Raw genomic sequence first — 8,305 nt, 5'->3', positions numbered from 1 at the left:
TAAGGGAAGGGAGAAGAAATGTGTGGGAAATATCAGAAAGGGAGACAGAACATAAAGACTCCTAACTCTGGGAAACGAACTAGGGGTGGTGGAAGGGGAGGAGGGCGGGGGGTGGGGGTGAATGGGTGATGGGCACTGAGGGGGGCACTTGACGGGACGAGCACTGGGTGTTATTCTGTATGTTGGTAAATTGAACACCAATAAAAAATAAAATTAAAAAAAATAAATAAAATCTTTAAAAAAAAAGGAAAAAAAAAAGACACAAAGAGTTGGAAAAATATTCCATGCTCATGGATTTGAAGAATTAACATTGTGAAAATGTCTATGCTACCCAGGGCAATTTACATGTTCAATGCAATCCCTATCAAAATACCACAGACTTTCTTCAGAGAATTGGAATAAATCATCTTAAGATTTGTGTGGAATCAGAAAAGATCCTGAATATCCAGGGGAATATTGAAAAAGAAAACCAGCACCAGGAGCATCACAATGCCAGATTTCAAGTTTTACTACAAAGCTGTGATCATCAAAACAGTGTGGTACTCGCACAAAAACAGACACATAGATCAATGGCACAGAACAGAGAACCCAGAAATTGTCCCTCAACTCTATGGACAGCTAATAATTTGACAAAGCAGGAAAGAATATCCACTGAAAAAAGGACAGTCTCTTCAATAAATGGTGCTGGGAAAATTGGACAGCCACGTGCAAAGAATGAAACTAGGCCACTCTCTTACACCATACACAAAGATAAACTCAAAATGGATGAAACATCTACATGTGAGATAAAAATCCATCAAAATCCTAGAGAAGAACACAGGCAACACCCTTGTTGAACTTGGCCACAGCAACTTCTTGCAAGATACATCCATGAAGGCAAGGAAACAAAAGCAGTAATGAACTATTCGGACTTAAGATGAAAAGCTTCTGCACAGCCAAAGAAACAGTCAACAAAACTACAAGACAACCTACAGAATGGGAGAAGATATTTGCAAATGACCTATCACATAAAGAGCTAGCATCCAAGATCTATAAAGAATTTATTAAACTCAACACCCAAGAAACATACAATCCAATCACAAAATGGGCAAAAGACATGAATAGAAAATTCACTAAAGAAGACACAGACATGGCCACCAAGAACATGATAAGATAAAATGCTCCTCATCACTTACCATCAGGAAATACAAATCAAAACCACAATGAGATACCACCTCACACCAGTGATAATGGTGAAAACTCACAAGACAGGAAACAAGAAATGTTGGGGAGGATGTGGAGAAAGGGGAACCCTCTTACACTGTTGGTGGGAATGTGAACTGGTACAGCCACCTTGGATAACTGTGTGGAGGTTCCTCAAAGAGTTAAAAATAGAGCTACCCTACAACCCAGCAATCGCACTGCTGGGGATTTAACCCAAAGATACAGATACAGTGAAAAGCCGAGACACCTGCACCCCAGTGTTTATAGGAGCAATATTCACAATAGCAAAACTGTGGAAGGAGCCTCGGTGTCCATCTAAAGATAAATGGATAAAGAAGATGTGGCATATGTATACAATGGAATATTACTCAACCATCAGAAGAGACAATACCCACCATTTGCTTTGATGTGGATGGAACTGGATGGTATTCTGAGTGAAGTCAGTCAGAGGACAATCATTATATGGGTTCACTCACATGAGGAATATGAAAAATAGTGAAAGGGCATAAAGGGGAAAGGAGAGAAAATGAGTGGGAAAAATCAGAAATGGTGACAGAACATGAAAGACTCCTAACTCTGGGAAATAAGGGAATCTGAGGTGGGCAAGGGGATGAGGTGACTGGGTGATGGGTACTGAGGGGGGGGGGGGCACTGGATGTTATACTATATGTTGGCAAATTGAACTCAATAAAATATACAAAAATAAAAATAAAAATATGAACACAGAAGAAAAGAAAGAGCTAAACCTTTAAGTCCTACCTGAAATTTTTTTGGATCTTAATTCTCTGCCCAAATTGTACCTTGAGATACTTCTATTACCCTTAGTGGTTTGTACATGTCTGGTCGATTAGATTGTCTCCCCATAATAGACTTCTTGAATGACCAAAGCAGTTTTGAATCAATTAAAAATTTCCAGCAAACCTGCAATGTGGCATTCAATTGGTATTTGTCTAGTAAATGTTAATGAAAGGAAAACATTTCATACTCCAGTTGGAAAAGGGTAAGAGGCAGGTTTTGAAATCTCTTATAGAAATCTTTCCTTACCATATCATTGTCGTCTTATGTGTCCTAAGTTCTTTCCATAGGTCTGATTTACTAAATAATGAGTACTGTAGGTGTATATGGGAAAGGGAATGTGGAGCAGCAAAAGACAACTTTCTTTTACCAAACTTTCTCTCTGGCTCTGAATTATTTTTACAGGGATGAAATAAATCTCAGGTGATGTGACATTTCTGGGTATTAAGTCCACACTATCAAAATTCTCTTAACTGAAAACAACTCTCACTCATACTTTCCTCTAGATGGAAAGCCTGAAGATAGTAAAATGAACAATGTTTCTTTTATCTTCCTCTCTTTACCTTTCTTCTTACTAAACAGCTGTTTCTTCTGAAAGGGTGGGCATCAGAAAAAAGGATTCCACCTTATCCGGTTGGTGCAGCTGTAATAGGGTATTGAACCTTCAGAGGTGGGGGTTAATAGCTTTCTTTCGTGAAATATGCCCTGCTGGGAACCCCAACTGAGAACCTCTAGTTTGGCTGGCAGCGTCCCATTTTCCACCCCTCACAGCTTCTACATTTGATGGTTCTCAGATGTTGGGTACCTGGCCACATGCAAGAAGCCCACATGTGTAGGGTAATTTTCAAGACGGATCATCTCTTACACCACATCTGGCACACAGGAAACATACAGCTCAGCCCCATTATTGGTGAATGTGTCCTTTATTCAGTTGTCACAGACTCCTTCAGTCAAACCTTACAAGGACCCTTTCCAGGAAGAGTCATGTACCATCCCTGTGTTCCCCCAAATCTAAAGATCACAGGATCAAGGTCTCCAAGTAGTTCATTTTGAAACATACCTCACTGAGTTAAAGATGAAGGAAAACCTACAACTCATTCTATGAAAACAGTATTATTCTGGTATCAAAATCAGATAAGAAAACTACAGACCAATATTTCTTATCAACACAAATATTCTAATACTAAAACCAAATCCAGCAGCATCTAAAAAGGTTTGTGTACTATGGGCAAGTAGGATTAGCTCATGAATGCAAGGTTGGTTCAATCCATCAATGTAATAATATACTCTATTGGATGCAGAAGCATTTGACAAAAATCCAATATCCTTTCTTGTGAAAACACTCAACAGACTAGGAATAGAAGAAAATTTCCTCAACCTGAAGAATCTATGAAAAACAGCTAACGTTACACATGACGGTGAAAGACTAAATGCTTTCCTCTTAAAATCAAGGACAAGAAGAGATGTCTGTTCCTGCCACTTCTCTTCAATATTGTACTAGAAGAGCTAGCCAGGGCACTTAGGCAAGAAGAACAAGCAAAAGAAATCCAGAGTGGAAAGGAAGAAAAATCATTTCTATCCACAAATGCATGGTGCTAGATGTAAAATCTCCTAAGGAATGAAAGAAAGAAAAAAGAAACAAGGGAGGAAGGGAGGAAGGGAGGAAGGGAGGAAGGAAGGAAAAAGAAGGAAAGAAAAGAAGAAAGAAAGAAAGAAAGAAAGAAAGAAAGAAAGAAAGAAAGAGAGAGAGAGAGAGAAGAAAGAAAGAAAGAAAGAAAGAAAGAAAGAAAGAAAGAAAGAAAGAAAGAAAGAAGAAAGAAAGAAAAAAGAAAGAGGAAGGAAGGAAGGAAGGAAGGAAGGAAGGAAGGAGAAAAAGGAAAGAAAGAAAAAGAAAGAAAGAAAGAAAAGGAAGGAAGGAAGGAAGGAAGGAAGGAAGGAAGGAAGGAAGGAAGAAAGAAAGAAAGAAAGAAAGAAAGAAAGAAAGAAAGAAAGAAAGAAAGAAAAGAAAAGAAAAGAAGAAAGAAAGAGAAGGAAGAAGGAAGGAAGGAAGGACGGAAGGAAGGAAGGAAGGAAGGAGAAAAAGGAAAGAAAGAAAGAAAGAAAGAGAAAGAGAAAGAGAGAGAGGGAGGGAAAAAAAAGCAAGCAAGCAGAATACAAGATTATCATATAAAAATTACTTATATTTTATATACTAGCAATGAGCAATCCAAAAATGAAATTTAGAAAACAATTCTGTTTATAGTAGCATCAAAAACAATTAGGAAAATATCTAATCAAAGAAGTCAGGACTTGTACACTGAAATCTATAAAACATCAATGAAAAAATAAGGACTGAACAAATGGGAGAGAGATTCCATGTTCATGGATTGGAAACCTTTATGTTGTCAAAAATAGCAATATTCCCTCTAAACACAACACAATCCGTATCAAAATTCCACCTGTGTGTTTTGTTGATTGTAAAATTCATATGGAACTGCAAGGGACCTCAAACAGACAAAAGGACCTGCGAAAGGAACTTGGGCGACTCACAAATCCCAAATTCAAATCTGACCTACAGTAATTAAACTATGATAATCAAGACAGTGTGGTACTGGCATTAGGACAGACATAAAAATCAATGGAATAAAACTGCAAGCCTAAAAATAAGTCTAATATTTATGAGCAATTACTTCTCAATAATGGTGCCAAGACCATTCATAGGGAAACAAGTCTTTTGAGCAACTATGCTTGGACAACTGGGTATCTACAAGCCAAAGAATGAAGCTGGACTTCCACAGTGCACAATATGAAAATGGATCGAAGACCTTACTATAAGACATTTAAAAGAAAACAGGTATGACTTGGATTAGGTAATTTTTTTTAAAGATATGATAACAAAAGCACAAATCACAAAAGAAAAAAAAATTTGGACATCACTATATTAAAACTTTTGTGCTTCAAAGAGCACCATTAAGAAAGTGAAAATACTATCCAAAGAATGTGAGAAATATTTGCAAGTAATTAATTGGTAAAGAACTTGCACCCAGAATAAAGAACTCAGTAATAAAAAGAACCCAATTAAGAAATGGGTAAAGTATGTGAATACACATTTGTCCAAAGATGAACAAATAGACAAAAGGACATGAAAAGATGCTCAGCCTTATTAGTCATTAGGGAAATGCAAAAACCATGTAATACTTCACTCTTACAAGGATGGCTAGAATAAAAATGTCAATAATAAGTGTTAGCCAGGATGTAGAGAAATTGGAACTCTCACTCACACACTGTTGGTGGAAATGTCAAAAATAGTCTGGAAAAGTTTGATAGTTCCTAGAAAGGAGTAGGCATATGACCCAACAATTTCACTCCTATGCACATAACCAAGAGAAATAAAAACATATTCACATAGAAACCTGTACACAAATGTTCAGAGTAGTAGCATTTATAATAGCCAAAAAGCAGAAATAACACAAATATCCATCAAATGAATGAACAAAAATATGGTATATCTATACAGTGAAATATTATTCAGCCATAAAAAGAAATGAAGTACTGATACATGCTACAACATAGATGCACCTTGAAAACATAGTTCTAAGTAAAAAGTCAGATACAAAAGGCCACATATTGCACGATTCCATTGATATGAAATGTCCCAAATAGGGGAATCTACAGACAGAAAGATTAGTGATTACCAGGGGTTTTGGTTTGTGTAGGAGAATTGGAGAGGGGGGGAGGGAATTACTGAGGGGAGAATAAAGTCACTCCTAATGGGCACATTTTTTTTTACAGTGATAAAAATGCTCTGTATGCAATGGTGATGGTTGTACAATTTCATGAATATTTTAAAAGCCACTAATTATACAACTTTAAAGTGGTGAATTTTGTTACATGAATTTTACCTGAATTAGAAAAAACAAAAACAAAAAGATGAGGGAAGTACCCTTCCTCTACTTTGAGGTGGATGAGGGAGGGTCAACTCCTGCAAAAGAAATTCATTGTAATTATCTCCAACCTCTCAATGGATTCTTCCCTTAACTGGCAAATATTCAAAGTACCTATCTCTGTCTCTCTCAGGAGGTCTTGCACCAGGTTGTCTAGCATCTGTACCTCAACTTCACTGAATCCTGATAGCCAGCAATGAGATACGCTTGGATATAATATAAGCTGAGGGAAAGGCAGGGCCAGGACTGAAACCCAGTCATCTGACTCTGTAGACTGCATCCTCAACAACTGTGTACCATGTACCAGACACATGCTTATCCCATTTTCTAGTTTGCTAAAGACCAGATGATAGCTAGGATAACTACTCCAGGTCCTGTTCAAATGAATCCATGAATCCTGATTTGAGAATTGATTTGTAGTAATGGTAATGAGTTTCTGGATAAACAGGAATTCATCATGGTGCTTCATTTAGTGTAAAAGCATAGTGTTTGGCAGAGGATTGTTCTTTGACAGACATGAAGGGCTGGCAACAGTGAGATGGTGTAAAGATGCTTGCCCGCATCTCCATGAGGAGTGCGGCCAGACAGCAGGACTGCTCAGAGGCTCCTGGTTCAAGAGCACATCCAAAAGGTAGGGCTGGGGAAGTCACACAATATTGCTCTCAAGGAAATCTGTCATTTATCTGTCATTCAGTCATTGATCCGGAGTCACTTCAAGTGGCAAGTCATTCAGCTACATTCAATGCTTAATAGTAATAAAGAATTCAGGGTGTGCGTGCATGGAGGGGGGGGTTGTGGGGAGGAGACGAGGAGACAGAGGCCATTTTTAGTGAAAAAACAGGAAGCTTCACTGAACATTGTTGCATGCTGAGTCATTTTCAATCATTCGAGTAGTGACAAACTGGTGGGAAGATGACAAACATAACCTTTTCATGAATCTGCTCACATCCTAGGGAATGGTTATGGGGGAAAACCCCCTGGGGATTCCTTTGCTGTTTAAATAAGTAATGTGCTCCACCAAGCTGAGCTATTATGGGAAGTGTGAATTGCTGTGAAGTCACACAAGCACCTGGGGGGAGGGGGTCCGTATCAGGGATCAACAAAATCTTCATGGGTGAAGTGTTTTAAAGTTTGGTTTTGAAGGGTCCTTGAGAAATATGAAATAATTAAGCACAAAATGAAGATGTTGGGTGAGCATGCAGGGAGAGAAGTGCCTGTAACAGATGGCAAAATTGGAAAACCATTTGGAGCCCAGTTTATGGAGAGCTTTGGCTGCCAAGTTTGAAGAATATTCAAAGGGGAACAAATTTTGAAGCAGGGGATATTGAAAAATTAACAAAAATGTTTTAGCAGAATGAAAAAGATTGGAAGAGGTTACAGTCAGGGTAGTTTTAGGAAACTATCAAAAGCAACCAGGACCTGAAAGTATGATGAAGGACAACAACCAACTGGGAAGACTGGAGGGGAAAAAAATTGATATAAACTGTGACAACTGAGACACGAAGGATTTCGATGACGGGGCTGAAAGTGATCCTTTTAAGGAAGAAACAAATTAACAGTAGGCAGCGATGCAAGATGAAGTTTTGGTATAAACTTTGAGGTACCAGAAAGATCTCCTGGGGCTAGAGTCTGAGCAAAAAATATGGATTTATACAAGAATCTCCAGGAGTGGTTGAGGTTGACCAGAGATAACTGGACAAGTAAAGACAAAAAACTAAGTAGAATTATAGTATCCATCCAAGATCTGGATAGTATACATCCAACTGAAAAACAGAGTAGCAGCCAAATTAAGTTCAAGGTGCTGGCAAGGTTCATACTGGCAATTGGGGTGGTTTTGAATATTCTACAGAAGACCATTTTCAGTGGGTTAAGCAGTTCTCACAGTGAGACATTTGCATCAAAATCTTGCAGTGGTTAACAAATGCCAACTTACTGGATCTGAACGGAGAAGGGGGAAAGCCTTGGGACTTTGCATTTTGTTAACAGTCTTCCCCAGGAAATTATAGACTAATAACATTGAGTAGAAGGCAAAAGAGGGAGAAAACTGAAGTTTGTTTTTTAATTCTTTGGTGGCTCACAGAAAAGGTGGAAAGGGTAGATGATCCTTAAGGAGCTAGTAGAAGTTAAAAAAAAATATGGAAAGTGCATGAGAAGGTAAGGGAAATCAAGACTACAAATAAAGTAGCTTTGGGAAAACAATCCTTCTAACAGACTAAGAAATTCTTGAGAAAAACCCCAAAAGGGGTCTGAAATCTCAGCAGCTGTATAAGGAGAACAGAGTGATATTGCTAGGTCACAATCATGAATGAATGAACATCAGCAAATTCAGTTTGAAGCCTCATTTTTAAGGCTTTGTTTTTTGGATATTCATCTTCCTACACAGG

The sequence above is a fragment of the Canis lupus genome, chromosome 3 (assembly GCF_003254725.2).
Source record: "Canis lupus dingo isolate Sandy chromosome 3, ASM325472v2, whole genome shotgun sequence".
Taxonomy (NCBI): Eukaryota; Metazoa; Chordata; class Mammalia; order Carnivora; family Canidae; genus Canis; species Canis lupus.
The sequence above is the reverse complement of the archived record's forward strand: the minus strand, read 5'-3'. Positions refer to the sequence as shown.